We start from the raw sequence: 20,537 nt of genomic DNA, 5'->3' as shown, positions 1-20,537 counted from the left end.
AAATATATATATATATATATATATATATATATATATATATATATATATATATGCCACGGCTGTCAAGAGAAAAGCGCCTTCAGGCAATCGGCATGTTGGAGGCTGGAATAGGGCAGCGTACTGTGGCTTGCTGTCTTGGGTGCTCACAGCCAGCCATTTCAAACCTGGCAAGACGGTATAACCAGACACACTCTGTCAATGACAGGCCACAAACTGGGAGACCAAGAGTCACAACACCTGCCCAAGATCGGCAGATCATTTTGTAGCATCTTCGTGATGCAAATTGTTAATTGTTAATCAGCACAATAAAAAGTCACTGCACCTGCCCTAAAATATCTAGTCACTTTTATCCAAATATAAGTGATACGTTTCTTTTGATGCTCAAATATAAGTGATACGTTTCTTTTGATGCTCAAATATAAGTGATACGTTTCTTTTGATGCTCAAATATAAGTGATACGTTTCTTTTGATGCTCAGTATATATAACAATAGAATACGCATTGTTATTTATTTCTCTGTCATAAATAGGAGATAATTGTAAAGAAATCAAACATTTAAGTTTATTTTAAGGTGATTTTTTTTTTACTTTTTTTTATATATGTTTAGTTTATATATGTAAATTTAACACTGCTATTGGAAATGATATCAATATGTCCAACTAAAATAACATTTTATATACTGGGAGCACATCTCAATAAAGATCAATAACTCTGTTGGGCTATTTTTATTGCCCACTGGAGCTACGTTGAGTTGAATTATCTGAGGTGTGATTTAAAACAGGAATGCAAATTTAGTTCTATAAATGAGGTGTCACCAGCTGCCTTACTCTCTGTCTCTCCAACCCTGCGCCTCAGATCCAGTTTTCTGTGGCTCACATTACAACAACTTTAACTTTAAAAGTCTGCAGGGAGAGAGCACTTCAATTCAAACTCAGCAGCTCTGCTCTTATCTACTGGGGACATTCTGTACATTAGTTTCTGGTAATATTTTACTAAAACACAATATCTTACTACTGCTTTGAAGGAACTACTTTTGAATGGTTCTAAAGTGCTGGATGAAGTGTACCTGCTGATCATACCTTTGGAAAAAATAAAGTCCTTTCTACATTTCCTTTTGCTTTCTATTAAAAAGATACAAAAAGAATGTCATGTTAGGGGCAAAAACTTTTTTTAAATTTTTTTTTAACATGCATAGAATCAAGAAGAAAAAAACTTTAATCGTTGCAATACTGTATAAGCAAACATTTCTTGTGAAAATATAAGTTATAGTGTAACAGTTACAGTCTGGATTTCCTTCATATTTAGAAAAAAATAAACAGACCAAAGGCTGTAAATGGGTGCTTTTATAATCTATTAAAGCTTATACTCTTGAAGTTTGTACTCTTTATGGATATCGATAAACTTGACTTGTGTCTGCCATGTTTAACTTGGAATTATCAACATACGTCTGAAGTGTTTTCGCTTGTCTGCCTGTGAACGATTCAATGGCACAACTTATCAGAATTTCTATTTAAAGGATTTCTATTATTGGAAGTGGATTATGGAGAAACCAAACAGGTCAAGAGGTTCCTGGCTGGCAATATGGGTTTACTGAAGACGTTGTTCTGTCTACTTCTGTTACATGTAAGTACAGTAAGGGTTCTTGTAATGCTTTAGAGGCAAAACTACTGAAACACATTTGTACAATGCACTTATAGTCTAATCCTATCATGTATTTTTCTTCTTTAACAACCCAGCAGTTGTGGGTGTTTTCTTAGTGGTTTCACCAACAACTTTAATTCAATGTTAATAGTATTCTTTGTATCCCAATTTATGTTTAGACAAATAACCTTGTTTAAGTCATTGCTTAATATGTAACATTCTCATGTACAGAATGCTACTTTTTAAATAATTATTACAGGATAATACATGGCCAGCAATAATTTACAAGACAATCCATCATGCGGTTCTAAGACATTGTAATACAATGTTTTATGATACATTTGCTATGGTTTTTTTGTTGTTGTTGTATTGGCCCTTACATTATGCTGCATTTCTTAACACAATATTTGCAATGAGATTACAGGAGATAATGAAGTGTACTTCTGTCTTGGTAAAATGATGATAATTTGACCACTAAATGGGACACATTTTGACCCATGGAATGATGTTAATTGTACCAAACTGGCACTGGCCTCCCCCTCCAGTCGTTCTACGATTGGAACGTACGATGATGGTATGATGACATCAAAATTATACAAAACGTTTTTGTAAACATAGCCATAGATTAAAGTGTCACGTATTGTCGTTATAACATGTTAATATCTTATTTTCAATTTATATTACATTTTGTTGAGGCTGTAAACTAAATAAATTAGTGGATTTGTTTTAATTGGCACACCCAGACCCTGGCATTTACTATATAGGGGGCTATTTGCCTATGATTTGCATATAGAAAAAATATAGGTCCTGTATAATTATCAGAACTACTTTTTTTGTATTGGCCTCTCCTACTAAGTGTTGTTGGGCTTCTTACCTAAACTATACTTACAGTGCTTTGCTAAATGCACCTTAGCTTGCAACGTTGCACCAGTTACTTTTTCTTTTCTGTCATTATATAATGTATAATAATACATTTGTGTGGGTTGATAGTTATTTATACGAGAGTGTGGCGGAGTGTCCCGCCCCTATTTATTATTATTTGTATTTTCGTTTGCGGCGCGGGTAAAAGCGCCACGTCTTTTATTATTATATTTAAAAACCCTGTGAGGGTGCATGGCTGATCAGCTACTGATTATTTAACTAGCTGACAGTCATGCATCCTTACCAAACGCGTGCAGACTCTGGCCGAGGGATAATAAGATAATTAACAACTAGTTAATCCCTCGGCCAGAGTATATAAACCTGCAGCTCTCTGCACTCGAGGCTGAGTGTAGAGGAGAGTACGGGAGAGCGGAGAGAGAAAGCAACATTAAAAAAACAATTGCTAAAACGTGCTGGATTACCCAGCACATCACTTACTTGTTTGTTTGTTCATTCGTTTGGCCCTCGTGCCCTTTTGTTTTGTGTTTTGTTAAATCTTTTGTTTTGTTTATTAATAAATACGCTGAGTGCAATAGCATTCAGCTTCACCCGCCCATCCACTGTTTTGGTGTCAGTTACTTCCTGGTCCGTGACGTCATCCACTTCACCACTGCGAGCCAGACTGCCACAGAGAGACAGTACATTTAAAAACTATAATGCAATACACTTCACAGTAAAAAGTCAATTTTGCTCCTGCTGAAATGTGATTTGAAAATCAAATACTCTGTGTGTAATAATCATTACACTGGTTATATTGACTGCTGTTTTATTGTAGTAGGTTACATTTTAGTTCATGCTTACAATTATTTAAGAAATGCATGTCATAACGCAATACATCTTCAGTGACAAATTTCATTAGCCTAGATACAGTAAGTATTTTATTTCAGTTTGTTTACTTTAAAAGTATGACATAGATTGAAATATTAAAACTTCAGTGTCTTAACGTTCACTGTTCATGGTTAGGCCTTGTTGACAGTAAATAGTGCATGTACTGTATACAGAGGGACCCATCACTTCTTAATAGCCTCATTATTTATGTGCAAGACAGATATTTAAATTAAAAGGGGGTCATATTTCAAAGCTTTTAATCAATAGAAAACCATGTTGTATTTTTACACAACATTTGGTGATGTTACTTCTTTCAACAGGTAATTTTTTAGAGTTAATGGAATTACTGCTGGCACAAAAAAAAAAAAAGCAATGAAGATATAACTGTAAAAAATACCAGTTATCTTTAATGTGCTTAATCTTGGTACAGTGTTGCAACAAAAGATGTATTCCGTAATATGCATATTAATTGTATAAAATCCCATTACAGTGCTTTTCAAAATAAATTTTGAACGCAAACGGAAACTGGAAAGAATGTATGCATCCTATCTACCGTATTCGCGCGAGTAAAAGTCGACCTCGTGTAAAAGTGGACCCCCCATTGTGAGGGCAAGATTAGGGTATAATTTGCAAAAATAACAATTTTATAAGAATGTCTACCTAGAACCACAATACAGTACTTTTTTTTTTTTTGTATAACCTACAATTGTATTATTTTTAGTATACAAGCCCCACCCCCACTTCCTTCCTTGCCCACACAGAAGTATGTATTTCAATGGAATGTGGGGAGGGGGGGACGGAGAGGGGTCTGGCTGTAATTCAATGAAACTGCATCTGTGTTTTACAGGACAGCTCCTGGATGTAAACAAGCCTGGGATTCTTGTTTTTTATATATAGACATTGTCACAGAATCGTTTTCGCCAAATCTTGAGATGTTTGCGTTTTGATTTGAGAGAAATTAGAAGCATTTGCTCAGGTAACGAGGGCAGCAAGGATTTGCCCACAACAATGGAGGTGCGAGGTGCTGCTGTTTCTCACAGAAGCACTATGCTGCAGGGTCACGCAATAGAAAAGGTAACATTATTATTATTAGTAGTAGTAGTATTGATATTATTAATATTATTAGTATTATTTTGCCCCTCCATAGTATTTATGCTGCTGCCGGTCATTGCATTCAGTAAATATAGGCTTTTTACTATAAATTATAGATCGGTTCATATGTTTGTTCAACTTCAGGATTGCGTTTTGGGTTTAAATTTCTCGACTTATACTCAAGCAAATACTGTAATTGAAAATACTGGTATATTGATAATATTGGTTCAAATTCTACTTGTGCCAGGCTGATAATCTTGGCTGGAAACCAACATGGAGAGATGCATTGGCTCTTGTACTAAACAGTGAAATGTACATTCATTCATATTACAGTTATTTATTTCAAAATTAGATACTTACAAATTTGGTTAATTCACAGTTAGACCATGTTGACATAAGTAAACAGTACAGTACTGTTTCATACTCTGTAAGGACTCTTCAGAGAGCTGTATTTAACAAGTAATGAATAGGCATTTAACCAGTGGATTACTGTATGCATTGGGGTTATCACATGTACTTGTTTTTCTAGGCTCATCCTAGTTTTAATGTATGTGTCCCAGGATTTTAGTAAGCTTTTGCAAAAAAAAAAAGAAGTAATGCACTGTGTAGCATGTCCTTGCAGAGGAGCTGTACGCAAACACCAGCAGCTGCATCCACACTGATGAAACAACGCCTGTAAGCTGAGCACAAGTTTAACTGCCTGGATAGATAAAACAAGACACAATACATTTCTGCAACAGGCACGAATGGGAGTTTGAATGTGCCAAAAGCAGAATATATTAATGATAGCATGAAAAGGATGATTTTAAAAGCCCACCAAAGGGCTGTAACACATTGAATAACAGAGTGTGGCAAAGTAGTCAACAGTGTGCAGGTGCAGGTGATCAATAAACAGACAGACAGTTATAATCCAGGTGCAATGTTGTTTAATGGTTTGTAATCCAGTTTCCTGATGGCGTAACAGCAGTAAATAATAAACAATGTTAACAGGCAATACAGCAGCGTGTTTTGCTCTGTTTAAATCCACGGTTGGTTCCCAAATAATAAACAGTCAAGTTCTTATTCACCCACACGTAACAAAGACACAAACACAAGTCCACAGTGTGTGCTCGAGTGCTCGTAGTGAATATACAGTCCTTAATGAAACAAAGTTAGTGCACCGAAGCTCTGCCCCCTTTCAAGATGACCGACTTCCTTTTAACCCTCGGAATGAAGTGTCAGGCCAAACAGTCTAGGGTACTCTGTTCCCGTTACTTAGCGCCCTCACAGGCCGGGAGGGAGATTTACCACCAAAGATCATTCTATGTCCGTCACACAGATATACAATAAAGTGATTTTATAATCGGTGATGTGCAGGTGTTGTTTTTAAAAACTTTTCTTTTCTCATTCAAAGCTGCTTTGAGTTTTTTTTTTTTTACTGGGGTGCAAGAGCCCATAACTGACAGGTATATGGGTTTGATCTGGCCAAGGTTAGAGAATGCTGTAAAACACTCAGACATTAATGGCATGTCATAAAACATAGATAGACATAAGTTACTGCGCCTAAAACATTTTCTAATCTTTTCTCGTATATATGATCTATTCTTATGCACTGCTTTATCTTGTTTTCCACAGCCAGTTCTAGACTGTGAACTTTTACAACATCTACCTTTATTTGTACTCCTGGAAAAGTACTGTGAAGCTCTGTCATCTTTATCCAACATTACAGGTAAATACATACATTTATATTGAGACTGGTCTCAGGAGTAGGCATTTAAAGAGTAAGTAGCGGGGTTCCAAAAAATATAGTGTTACACGTCCTCACGTGTTGCTACAACTGTTTAAATATTGTACCTGTCTTTTTTTTTTTCTTTTCATTGTTAACACCCTGTGACAGGGTTTAAACAATACAGAGAGACATTGGGGGTGGAGTTGAAACACCAGCACAAGCAAGCAGGATTTATTCACAAAACAGAAAGTAAACAAAGGGGTCATGTGACGTTACCAGCGATGGTAACGTACAGAGGACACATACAGCAAGCTGTACAAAAGGCAAAATAAAACACAGTCCAAAAACTACAAATAAAAGGTGCCACAGAGGGCGAGCGCTGGCCTTATAAAACAAGACGTCCCACTCTCCAACTCCAGGAACCGGCTACACCACATAACCTTCACTATACATCACATGGGATCACTATCCCCTAAACTAACCTACTGATGAGCCGGTCTTCATACAACGACTCGGGCTGCTTCATACGGCCTTGACTGGGCATTGCCTTCACAAGCACCGCCTGCAGTCTCAGGGTTGTGTAGCTGTCGTTCCTGCAGAGCGGACCCTCTCCTCCCGAGTATACGCCGCTCCCCTCTGGTATGGTGTTGCAGTCGTCTGTGTAAAGGGATCAGAGTGCCTCGGACTGGATGGTCTGGCAATTAATTCCAGGGAAAGGTGGAAGTCGGCCATCTAGAAAGGGGGCGGAGCCACGGTACACCAAGTCATCGCCCCAGACGGGAGGCGATGTGGCAATCACGAATTGGAGGAAAAACGGTTGCACTCGCTAACTAAGGGGGCGTGACTGATGGTACATAGCGAAGCAATCTGTTCCTTTGTTATGGTTGCGAGAGAACCAATGAAGGATTGTAAAAGAACTGTGAGTGTTTAGTGTTTGTTTGTTTTGTCGTTTCTAATTGTACTCGTTTGTTCTTATTAGACAGCTAACACGTACCGGGAGCTGTCGCTTAAGGCCAGCACCAACACGGACAACACTTCATGCAGTGTTGCTCGGATATATTGTGAGAAGTGTTGAATTTAAATCAAGGGAAGTAATGTTAAAATTTTACAATGCATTAGTAAGACCTCACCTAGAATATTGTGTTAAGTTCTGGTCACCTCGTTACAAAAAGGATATTGCTGCTCTCGAAAGAGTGCAAAAAGAGCAACCAGAATTATCCCAGGTTTAAAAGGCATGTCGTATGCAGACAGGCTAAAAGAATTGAATCTATTCAGTCTTGAACAAAGAAGACTACGCGGTGATCTGATTTAAGCATTCAAAATCCTAAAAGGTATAGACAATGTTGACCCAGGGGACTTTTTTGACCCGAAAAAAGGACCAGGGGTCACAAATTTAGATTAGATAAAGGGGCATTCAGAACAGAAAATAGGAGGCACTTTTTTACACAGAGAATTGTGAGGGTCTGGAACCAACTCCCCAGTAATGTTGTTGAAGCTGACACCCTGGGATCCTTCAAGAAGCTGCTTGATGAGATTCTGGGATCAATAAGCTACTAATAACCAAATGAGCAAGATGGGCTGAATGGACTCCTCTCGTTTGTAAACTTTCTTATGTTCTTCTTATGTTCCTTATGTTCACCACTGTACATGAATAAATTGTATTTCACTACTTGCACGTTAGCACTCACTCTGGACATGTGACCGTGTTTGTGTCTTGTGTGTGTTTATACTGTGTTTATTATTTCGGGACTGTAACCCGTGGTTTAACAATGTATTGCCTGGGATTATTATTTACGGTTGCCACACGACCTGGATTATAAATGGAAACAAATAAAGAATTGTTTGGACCGTGAACTTTGTTGTTTGTCATCTGTTATGCATTGCATCACTTCTAAACCTGCGCACTGCAAACCACTTGCCACAATTGGTTGTCAGAGTTGAAGGACTACGGCACTGGCTGTAGGCAGGCAAGATGCTTGAAGATCTTTCTTTCACAGTGCTGTGAGCAAGTCTTAATCCTGAATGTATAGTTTTCTGATATAATACTTCAAAAGAGAATATACCAGAACACATACTTATTTATAATTTTATTAAAGGGGGAAATTAAGGAAGCGTTATTAGAGCACACTGCGATACAGTATATTGTAGATGGATAGTTTACTCACTCTATGATTTGTAACTACAAAGTTATAATCTGTTGTATCTACTGCATGAGATTTGTTGCTTTTTTCATGCAGGAATATTTCATTGCTGCTGGTACAGTAATCAATCCACAGCTTTATGTTATCACCTAATCCTCTGAATTAAAATGTAACAGAGGTTTGCATACTGTGTTGGCAAGTTTGCGTATATATTAAAGTCCATGTAGTAACTGATAAACAGATTCACATATTCACAAAAGGTGGGTTTGTCCATAAAACAACCAATAGTCTCTATCAGTCAATAGACAAATACAGTAACTATAGCCCTCGAGTCACTCACCGTCTGAAGTCACAGGTTTAATCAAATTGTAGATAATGTTGTAAGCTTTGCTCCCAATTGTAGATAATGCTCCCAACCCTATAATCCACTCTTCTTTGATCCTGTTTTGACCACAGCATACAGTATTCATAGCTATGTTATTTAAAGTTGTTAGACTTAGAAATTCAATATTTCTCCTTGAAAAAAAGTATACATTTTAATTTCTAATTCCAAGACGAATAATGAATCCACTGGGTGCAAAAAATGAAGTATTTTCCTACTGTACAGTGTGCACTTCATGAATGTCAATAACTTTTGTTAACACACCTCAACACATATATTAAATAACAACCTGCTTATTAAAAGAAATCCACTGATTAGTGGCTCAGGCTAATAATAACTAATATAATAACTATTTGACAATGCTTCAATAAGTAGCTCTTTTTATTATTAGGAAGGGTAATACAAGTACTGTATGCAAAAAAGCCCAATTTATGCATAATTTCCAAACAGCAATTAAAGTCAACATAATAACGTACCAATTCTAATGAATTAATAAATTATGTTTTCATTGGACAACCAAAAAATATAAACAAATGTTTACATTAAGTAACATATCATATTAAATACAGTTCATACCACCCGGTCCTTCGCCTAATCACCACCCAGGCATGTGTATATTTCATGGGAACCGCACGACCAGCTTGCATGACCAGCCCTCCATGTCAACCAATTATACAGGGTGTGTCATTAGCACAAAGGGACCTTTAATTATATTTCTAGACTCACTTATCCCGTTTTGTTTTATTGATTTTCCCTTTTCCTAGTTGCTGTCTATTTTCTGTTTAAGACAGAATGACTAACAAAAAATGTATTACCCTCAGGCTTTATGGTTACTGCATCACAATGTAAGGACAAGCTTTTTTATCATATCATGCTCTCATAGCCTGCTTTAGACAATTCATATTGTGTTCTAATTTTTCTCGAGACATTGTGCTCGAGCCGAATGAAATAAGACCCTATACATTTCGGGTTTCCATTGGCTCAGTTTATTTTAATCTTTTTAATCTGATGTCATGCAAATGAAGGGGAAAGGAGGAAGTCAATATGCAAATTAGCCATGTGTTTTACTGCTCTTTTTTTGTCATTTATATTTTATTAGGTTTTTTTAAATAACAATAACAGGATTTTCATCAATTACATAAAATTCATAAAATTACAACTGTATAATTCATTAAACATACGGCCAAACATTAATAAATAAATAAAATACATGCAGTGATCTCTAGTCTATTGATAATAAAGTAGTTACTTCATGCCAAAGATTAGAAAACTCTGAAAATGTATCCAGATAGAAAAAGTGAATATTTTCAAGTGGTAGGGCTTCTAATGCCAAATGTAGCCATTATAATAGTCGTAGGTTCAGTAGCCTTCCAACTACAAAGGATAGCTTTTTTTAGCAGGAATGAATAGACCAAGAAGTAATTTTCGTTCTGCAAAAGTATTGCTAGTTTAGGAGACATTTTTATATTGACATTAAATATATTATTTACATGAAATAATATATATTTCCAAAACACTGAAACTTTTGTGCAATACCAAATTAAATGTAATATAGCAGAGTTATCTTTGCCACATCTCCAGCATGAAGAAATATCTGACAGCTTATAATTATATAACTTGCAGGGGTTAAAGTAAACGTTGTGCAGTATTTCATATAGAATTGAACACAATTTAGCTCTGTGAAGATAATTTAACATTTTTATTGCTCAATCTTCACATATTATTGCTGAACTCTGTTTTCAAAACACTTTCCCAGTAAACTTTTAAAGAGTCATCAAAGGCAATTTGACTGTCTTGAAACAATTTATATAACTTTGAAACAAATCTCTGTGCATTCTTAGAATCAGATACAAACTGTTCCAATTTGGTAATTTGTGGACGACAAGGTTTCCTTTGATATAGTTTAGAAAGAGTAGATTTAATATGATTATATACAAATGAATTACTTGTATTATATTTTACTTTGAGTGCTCTTAGACAGGGTAAGGATTTATCAATAAAAATGTCACTAATTGTATTTATGCTAGCATTAATCCACAAATCATCCTTTAGACATTTGTTCTTATAAGTTAAAATGGGGTTATTCCATATACTTAAGGATAGATACATTTTTCTCATATCATTGAGTTCAAACATTGCTTTTTTCAGAATTCAGAATATGATTTGGAAATCTAAAAGATATGTATTTCTGTAAAGATGGTGGGGGGCCATGAAAACAAAATTCTTTGAGGTGAAAGGGTTTAGCAGCTTGTTGTAAAATATCAAACCATAATGGGGATTTAGAATTGGAAACTAAAAAACATCTTTTGAGAGTTAAAAGCTGATAGGATAAATAGTACCAATATAAATTTGGTGACTTTAGACCACCGCTACTGTAGTGATAAAATAGTTTTTTTTAATTTGATTCTTGGTTTCTTGTATGCCCATATAAACTTAGTATATAATGAATTTATATATTTAAAGGTGGACATAGGTACGGGGATAGGAAGCATAGCCAGCATATAAATCAGTTGGGGAACTATCATAATTTTAAGAAGTTCTAATCTGCCCCATAATGAAAGGGGGAGGCTATTCCAACTTATTTTTCAAAATTCCAAATTGTTTTTCAAATGTCCATTGGTAGGGCGGCATATCGTTAGTAGTGAATAATATTTCAGCTAATTTATCACACGACTTATTAATTAAAGAAAAAAGAAAATATAATGAAACTGTCCAACCCAGCTATTGCAGATCACCATGGCTGAAAACCGGCGGAGACGTAGGATTATAGAGATCTGTTCCAGATATCTTCCAAGTATGCTCCCAAAGCTGTCTGGACTGGGAGCAGTGGGCGTTTCCATGTGAAATTCAGGTTTCCATGTGAAAATGGGCGAGGATTTCCCATGCTTTATGTCACGCTCACGAGTTAATGAGATTTACCCTATTCCTCTCTGGTGGAGTTTTTTTTTTTTTTAGCTCGAGACATTTGCTCATGAAAAATGACTTGTGCAAAATGCTTTTTCGGGTTTCCATTCACTCTGTTTACTTTACTTGAGAAAACACGGCTTTTCACCCGACGTCATGCAAATGAATGGGAAAGGTGGGGGTTGGTATGTAAATTAGCCATGTGTAAAGTTCTCATGCTGTTTTCGCAGATGGCTCGTGAAAATGTTGTTTCCATGCGCACACAGAGAACTGGTACATGAGAGAATCTAAGCTGCGATTTCTAAATATCTAGTGCCTGGTTGTTTAATAATATGTTTTACTGCTCTTGCCCAAATTGTTTTTCAAATGTCATTAGTGGGGTGTCATGTCGTTAGTAGTGAATACTGTTTCAACTAATTTATCTTACAACTCATTAATTAAAAATTAACTCGGACGTATAAAATTAAACTGGTATTGCAGACCGCCATGGCAGAAAACTGGCGGAGACTTTATATATTTCCCTTTCATTCAGGCAATACAGCATATAGGGGATCAGATGATGCTGCCTATACTACTTCCCTGGCTTATGAAACCCTACCTGTCCGGATGGCTGACAGCTGTTGAGGAAGCATTAAACAACACGCTTGGGCAAATACGGGTAGTGGACACCTGAAAGGGAGGTGGCGGATACTGATGAAACAAACTGAACTGCAGCATGAGTTCGTTCCTAAAATTGCCACGGCCTGCTGTATCCTGCACAAACTTTTGTCAACAACAAAATGAGGTGTTCAGGTATCAGTGGCTGTCTGTGAGACAGACAGGGGGAAGGTTACCTCAACCGCCAGTTTCAATTGGACAGCAGCGATCTGAGGAGGCTTGTGCTGTCAGAGATTCGCGCCTTTCTTTTAAGTTGTGTTGGATTTACCATTGTGTTAAATATTAATGATGCAAACATATAAAACACAATCAATACTGTAGTGTACTACAGGGGTAGGGGTCAGGGTTGGTAAGTGACCCAATCAAATATGAAGACATAAGCCCGATACCAGCTCCTGCAAAGGAGCCGACTCTTTTGTACAGCGGTATCGGCACTATGCTTCAGTGTGGGAGGTCCTGGGTTCGCATCCCGCCTCCGCCTGTGAGAAACCCCTGCCTGCAGGAACCGAGATTGTTACAGCACGTTCATTTGCAATTTTATTTGGTCAGTTCTGAGAGGGCATTAACAAATTATTGGTATATATGTTTGTTGTGATGTTTTGGGTGATCGAGCTGGCTCATGATATCCAGTTCACCAACTATATTTATTAACGTGGAGGGCGGGCACGCTTTGTCTTCGGAAATAGCTGGGATAAAAAAAAAAAACATGGGAATGAATTCAGTTACAGACATTTAAACAGCTCACTTGCTCTTCGTGTTTAACTTTAGTGTAGTTTTTACAGCAAGAGTATTCTCAAACAGCTGTTTTAATACTATAACAAGTGTACACCGCAGTTCATGGTATATTTGTAAGTGGTTTTATACAGAACTGTAAACCCACTTGAGATATACAGCATGACAGGACAGACACACAGCAAAAAACATCAATAAAAAGGTGCCTGCATTATTATTATTATTATTATTATTATTATTATTATTTATTTCTTAGCAGACACCCTTACCCAGGGCGACTTACAGTTGTATACAAAAAATGCATATCAAGAATTACAGTACAATTAAGAGCAAGATACAAAATACAATGACTTCATTCCTAATAAGAGCAAATACAAAACACAGTACGATTTGATATCGGGGCAGTTCAAGAGCAGATAACAGTGTTGATAGATACATCAGGGTTAGATACGAGTGCAAGTGAAATACAAGATACTACAGATTGGGTTAAGTGCAGGATTAAATACAGTAAAATAGGGAGCAGATAAGTGCAAGTTAAAGTGCATTAAAGGCAGAGTGCTATATTGCCCAGAAGGGAAGAGTTGAGTTTTACAGGTGTCTGAAGAGGTGTGTCTTGAGGAGGCTCTGGAAGATGGTCAGGGACTGGGCAGTCCTGACATCCATAGGAAGGTCGTTCCACCACTGTGGGGCGAGGGTGGAGAAGGAGCGGGCTCTGGAGGCAGGGGAGCATAGAGGAGGTACAGCCAGTCTTCTAGTGCAGGCGAAGCGGAGAGGTCGGTTGGGGGTGTAGGAAGAGATGAGGGTCTGGAGGTAGCTGGGTGCAGTCTGGTGAAGGCATCGGTAGGCGAGTACAAGAGTCTTAAACTGGATGTGAGCGGTGATCGGGAGCCAGTGGAGTGAGCGGAGCAGTGGAGTAGCATGGGAGAAATGAGGCAGAGAGAACACCAGGCGAGCAGCGGAGTTCTGGATGAGCTGGAGCGGACGGGTGGCGGACGCAGCGAGGCCAGCCAGGAGGGAGTTGCAGTAGACTAGGCGGGAGAGTACCGGGGCCCGGACGAGGAGTTGCGTGGAGTAGTTGATGAGGAAGGGTCGGATTCTTCGTATTTTGCTCAGAAGAAAAGGCAAGTGCATGCTAGAGTGGAGATTTTTTATACTATAACAAGTATAAAGGGTCCAGGGTTACTCTGAGGTTCTTGGCTGAGGAGGAGGAGGAGGGAGAGAGAGAGCGTGGTAGATTCCAGAGGAATGGAGATAGAGAGATCAGAGGATGGGGAAGATGAGGAGGGAAAGAAAAGGAGGTCAGGTTTAGAGAGGTTAATATTGAGGGGAAGCGAGTGCATCCAAGAGGAGATAGCAGACAGACAGGTAGAGATACGGGAGGGGGTGGTGGGGTAAGAGGGGGGGGAAGGAGAGGAAGCATCATCAGCATAGAAATGGTATGAGAAACCACAAGATGCGATGATGGGGCCCAGGGAGTGGGTGTAGAGAGAGAACAGGAGAGGACCCAAGACTGATCCTTAGGGGACTCCTGTTGAGCGAGGGTGAGGGTTACCTGGTAGGTGCGGTTGGAGAGGTAGGAGGAGAACCAGGCCAGAGCAGTGTCAGAGATTCCCAGGTCAGCGAGAGACGATAGGAGAACAGAGTGATCGACAGTGTCAAAGACTGCAGAGAGATCAAAGAGAATTAGGACAGAGGAGAGTGTGGCAGCACGGGCAGAGGGGGTTGATAGAGGCTTGTTTGAAGGCAGAGGGAAAGAGGCCAGAGAGGAGAGAGTTGTTGAAAAGGGAGGAGATGAAGGGGAGTAGAGCAGGAGCAGCAGCTTGAAAGAAGTGAGTGGGGAGGGGGTCCAGGGCGCACATGGTGGGTTTGTGGCCCTGGAGGAGGGAAGAGAGGTCAGAGTCTGAGAGGGGAGAGAAGGAGGGTGAGTTTGTAGGGGAGACAGAGGGTGTTGGTGGGAGGTGGGGAGGTGTTAAAGAGTTTGCGTAGAGGAGAAGGAAAAGAGGAGGGAGCGTTTGAGGTCTAGGGCAGCAGGGAGTTTGGTTCTCTTCTATTTCTTTTCAGCAGAGTGCAGTTTGGTTCTTGCTGAGCAAAGCACAGAGGAGAGCCAGGGTTGGGGAGGGGAGGTGAGGGCAGGTCAGGAGCTGAGGGGACAGAGGGAGTCAAGGGAGGAGGTGAGGGAGGAGAAGAGGGTGGAGGTAGCAGAGACTACAGAGAGAAGGAATCGATAGGACGGAGGTGAGAGAGAGCGGTGGAGGCAAATACAGAGGAGGAGAGAGAGCGGAGGTTACGGTGGGAGGTGACAGTGGGGGTAGGTGGAGTAGGGGGAGAGACAGAGAAAAAGAGATGAAATAGTGATCAGAGAGGTCCAGAGGGGTGACAAAGAGGGTGAGATCCAGTTGTGGACAGCTTTGTGGATAGGAGGGGATGGAGAGAGAGAGAAGTTAAAGAAGTGAAGGAGAGGAAGGAATCCGGCAGAGTGGGTGGGGTTGGAGAGATGGATATTGAAATCACCTAACAGGACAGTTGGGGTAGACAGAGAGGGGAGGGAGGAGAGGAGATAGTCAAGTTCATCGAGAAAGTGAGTGAGAGATCCAGGGGGACGGTACAGTACAATTAGCAGGAGTTGACAGGGAGAGGTTAGTTGGACAGTGCGAAATTCAAAGGTGTTAACAGAGAGTGAGGAGAGGTCAGAGGGGACAGAAAAGTGTAAGGAGGGAGAGAGAAGAAGACCAGTCCCACCTCCCCGTCTATTTAGATGCGGAGTATAGGACAGGATGTAGAGAGAGGACAGGGCAGCAGGAGTTACAGTGTTATCAGGAGAGAGCCAGGTTTCAGTGAGAGCAAGGAAATCGAGAGAGAGGTGGAAGGCAAAGGCAGAGATGAAATCAGCTTTGTTAGCAAAAGTGACAGTTCCAGAGGGCACCAGAGAGAGTGCAGGAGGGGAGAGAGTGGGAGGGGGGGAGAGGCAGAGGGATGAGGTTAGAGGAGCAGCGGCGGAGAGAGGACAGAGGACAGGAGTGAGAGGACAGAATAACAGGGATGTGAGAGACAGTCATAGCAGGACAGGTGAGGCAGATAGGTACAGTAGTAGTGGGAGCAGGAGCGGTGGGGGGAGGGTACAGACCTGTCTAGTAGTTGGCGTCTTCCAGAGCGCTGCTAGTTTCAGATGTTCTCCAACTGCCTCTCCTCACTGGACTCCCACAGCTAGACTCCTAGCTCTTTGGTAGAGAGGCTGTTCTGTTGGCTACCACTTTGTGCTGGCATACAAATAGACTAGCTGTCTATTATACTAAACTGCGCTAAAGACAATACTTAAGCAATACAATAGTTTCAATGCACTTCAATGGGATCACACAACTACAAAACGCTGTGTGGAAACCAATCAAATTGCAAATCGCCTCTATTCAATTGAACCACACTCACCTGGTACTAATCACAAACAGTAGATCACCCAATTAAAACAACACCACCTTTATAATGTTACTTAAATACAGCTAATGTACTGGGAGAGATTTGGAAAAGGTCCTCGCTCTGACTGCCACAGCTCAGACTGCCCTTGGACGTGTGGCCCTTGGACAAATGGCGCTTAGAATGGCTGGCGTTCTAAGACACTCTTTGCCAATTTATCCTGTCCTGCAGGTCTAGAGCGGGTCCAATTTACACACTATCTAAATTCACTTCAATCGACCACAGCTCTGAACACTTTAGAAAGTTAATTCCTTCAGCCAGCTAATGTAGTTACATCAGCAACAAGCGTTCAATTGTACTTACCAAAATCACTACTTTCTTCCTTCTGACTGCAAACAGCAAAACACAATCCACCACTGCTAACCATAAAACATCCACTTTCTTGGAACCTATAGTAACAACTGACCTGTTCCCTTGCAATATTTAGAGCTGTGTCACACAAGGACAAAAACACTCATTTACATTTTCACATGAAATGCGGGTTTCCATGTGAAAATGGGCTGGTTTTCCCGTGTTTTTCATCATTTACATGAGTAAATGAGATTTACGCTATCCCTCCCTCTCTTTGGTCGTTTTTTTTGGCCACAAACCTGATTCACACGAGTAATTCTCCCAAAAGTGCACGCACATCGCCACTTTAAAATCTATTAAAAAATAGACATGAGATTAATAGTTATCATTACTATTTGTAAAATAATATAGTACCTCACACACATACAGTGACGCTCATCGGAATATTATTTTTTAAAACAGCTGAAGGACACACTCATAAAAATAATTATGAAGAGTGTAAGTGAGCAATTAGTATGTTAGTACAGTAAGTAATGATGATAAATGCCTAAGGTGTTCTAACTCATAACGCCCACTGCCATTGTGATATTTCAGCATATCACAACACCCTGTCATACCATAATTATTAATCAAAACATTTAAAAGGACATGTACTTTATAAATTTTTCTTTAAATTAAAGTGTGACCAGAATTTCAAAGACCTTTTTTTTCTATGAGGGTAGACAATTTCAGAAACACATTGATATTGTGATGAATTGCCCCCACTTAGGTTCGTTGCCCCTTTACAGATTGACCCAGACACAGAAAATTGGGGGTTCAGCGCTTCCGCGCACTTTTAATAATACACACAATAAACAAAATACAAAACAAAACAAACACCTAGCTCCTTCGGAGCGCTAACTAAGACTCAGGAACACCCTGTCTATAAGTAGGACGGCTAAGCCGTTTCCCCACCAAACAAAAACCCAACAAATTAAAACCACACAGGTTTGACACAGAACTTAACTTTTGTATGACTGCTCGGAGACAGAGCACACCATCTGCCTCCTTCTACTCAGCAGCAATGAGCAGACTAGCTGCCTCTCTTAAATACCCTGCACCTGGTCCTAATTTAACAATAACTACCAGGTGCAGGGGATCATTAACAATAAAACAATTAAACAAATGTGCATTCTCACATGTTTCTTCATGCAGGGAGGATTAACCCCCTCCCTGCTGTGTTACACTTCCCCCCCCCTTAAGTGCACAGCACTGATCGGCCATTCCAAGGCCACATCCCCCCCCCCCCCCCCCCCCCCCTTTGAAGTCCGGTGTCCAGCGGAAGGGACCGCGATCCGGCGAGTAGGGACCCAAACGGCTTGCCAGGGGCGACCGACGCATAGGCCGGTAACCTGGACGGTGCAGCAGCAGGCAGAGGTGTGAGCCACGGGACCGGCGCAGCGACCTCTGAGAGTCCAGGGGGAACACAGCGGGAGGAAGGGGGAACGCCAGTGACGTCACACGACCGCGTCGTGACGTCTGTGGTTTCAGGGGAAGCGGAGCAAGGGACCAGGTGAGCAACTGTGCCTGGCGGTGCCCCGACCATTAACAATAAAACAATTAAACAAATGTGCATTCTCACATGTTTCTTCATGCAGGGAGGATTAACCCCCTCCCTGCTGTGTTACAATATGTTCAAATTTGTATTTGCCTTGCATTTTAAAGACAAGTCTGGAATCACAAAGATCAACCAAAAGTTAGCTTTGTTTTTTCTGCTCATTCTTCCTAATGGATGCAGCACAGCTGAAATATTTTTGTTCTGCAGTGATAGTTTACCTTTTGCCTTTTGGTTCTTTTCTCCCACACACATCACTTTGCTTTATGATGTGATCATCAACATCATTTATTACAAGGATAAGCAGAAACACAGACTGCTTAACAACTGCAATTGGCTGACATTTCTTCACCTACACCTACACCTTTTAATATCTGTAATGATCTCAAAATATTTACCAAATCTTAAGGAACATCATCATTTGTTTTAGGTAATTATATTATACATCATAGAAAAACATGATTCATTTAGAAATATATAATGAGCTTGCTCCATTTACGCACTTTGACAGACATCGTGACTCATAGCTATCTACAAAAGAGGATTTTTGTAAAAGATATGTAATACTTCATTAAAAAAATGAATATCGGAAACATGTATGGGATGCTTCATTAAATAGATTTTTAACATCCAATAACAAATAATACTTTTAACACAGAATTATTATTATTATTATTATTATTATTATTATTATTATTATTATTATTATTATTATGTTTTTTTGTTTTTTTTTTACCACACCAAAGCAAATTTTTTAGAAACTTTTGGTAAAATTGTAATAGCCATTCAGAGTAAGATTGATTATTTTTTCAAAAGGCCATGAATGATTATAATTAGATTGTCATGGACACTTCTAATGCAACATTCATTATTGTGACAGTGTTTGTCCTTTAAGGGTGAGCATTAATTACCTCCTAATATAAACTCATTTTGAAGATTTGAAGCTGTTCCCCCATATTTCCTTTTCTGTGTATTTGTAAATTGTAAAGCATGTGCTTCCAGGGAAAATGATTGTTACACAGATGCAGACAGGGAAGTGGCTCAGACAAACTTCAATCAGACTGCTTTTAATTACTAACAACGATACCACAGAATTAAACAATGTTATATCATGCTAACCTGACCTAACAGATACACAAAAGAAACAACATAACATACAACAGCGCCCCTAACAAAAATGAAAAAGCAACTGTTTATGTGCATGTTTCATTTTATCTGAAATGTGACGAGCATTATTAGCAATTTGACTGCTGCTAATCTGGTACTGTAGGTAATGCATCCTGCAAAATGTGTTACTGATATTATAAAATGTAATTGTGATGCATAGTGCTCTTGAATTATAGGGGTAATAGCACTGGCTATTGTCATGCATACCACAACCCTGAACTCTACAACCCCTGCTATGCAGTCCTATTTATTGAGACTGCCAATTGCATCATGGTTTTGTGATTTGGGCTAATGTCCACTGGAGCTAAATTGAATTTTACACTCCCTTTAGTTGAGATTACATTTGAGCAGGTTAGTATTATTGTGAGCAATAATTTCACTGAAGCACATGCCTTTGTCCCTGATTGTACAGAAACTAATTTTAAAATCATAATGGACCAATCATTTTTGCTAGTTTAAATTTGATAAATATGCCCTGTGCTGCTGCCATTCCAAAATAAAATCTGACAATAATGTAGAAGGGGGTTTAACAATGTAGTAAAGTATGAATCAATAGAAATAGTTCACTTGAACTTGCAATGTGACACAATCTGTAAGATTTATAATGGACCTTAATTCACAGACAATTATCAAAATGAAAACCAACCAAAAAAAAAACAACGTATATGTTTATGTATATTTTTGTAACATTATTGAAGTAAGGTACACTTCGGAGTAAAAATGGTTTGAAAATGTCCCAGTTCTCTCCTTAGTGACATCCTGAAATACTGTGAAATTAACTTTCTCTTTATCACAACATATTGTGGCTAGATGGATGAGGGATGAAGCCCACAGCTGGAAATTAGATCTACTACTATAATTTACAAATGGGGTGGGAGGCTGGGATAATGTCTGACACAAGGCTTAAATATGTTTCCTTAATGGTAACTAGGTTGCGAAGTCAATAGAGCTTTGGAGTGCTGTAAATGCCAGACATAAATAAATTACATGGGTTTGAATTTTGATTAATAA

General features: G+C 39.2%; 1 long non-coding RNA gene across 1 annotated transcript; it reads left to right on the top strand.

The window, feature by feature from the left end:
- Nucleotides 1-1,480: 1,480 nt before the first annotated feature.
- LOC131724909 (uncharacterized) lies at nt 1,481-8,031 on the top strand. Its single transcript, XR_009320352.1, has 3 exons — nt 1,481-1,623; nt 6,097-6,190; nt 6,359-8,031. It is a non-coding gene; the product is annotated as an uncharacterized LOC131724909 (long non-coding RNA).
- The last annotated feature ends 12,506 nt before the right edge of the window (nt 8,032-20,537 follow it).

The sequence above is a fragment of the Acipenser ruthenus genome, chromosome 3 (assembly GCF_902713425.1).
Source record: "Acipenser ruthenus chromosome 3, fAciRut3.2 maternal haplotype, whole genome shotgun sequence".
In the NCBI taxonomy this organism is placed as follows: Eukaryota; Metazoa; Chordata; class Actinopteri; order Acipenseriformes; family Acipenseridae; genus Acipenser; species Acipenser ruthenus.
This window is presented reverse-complemented; position numbering and strand designations above follow the sequence as displayed.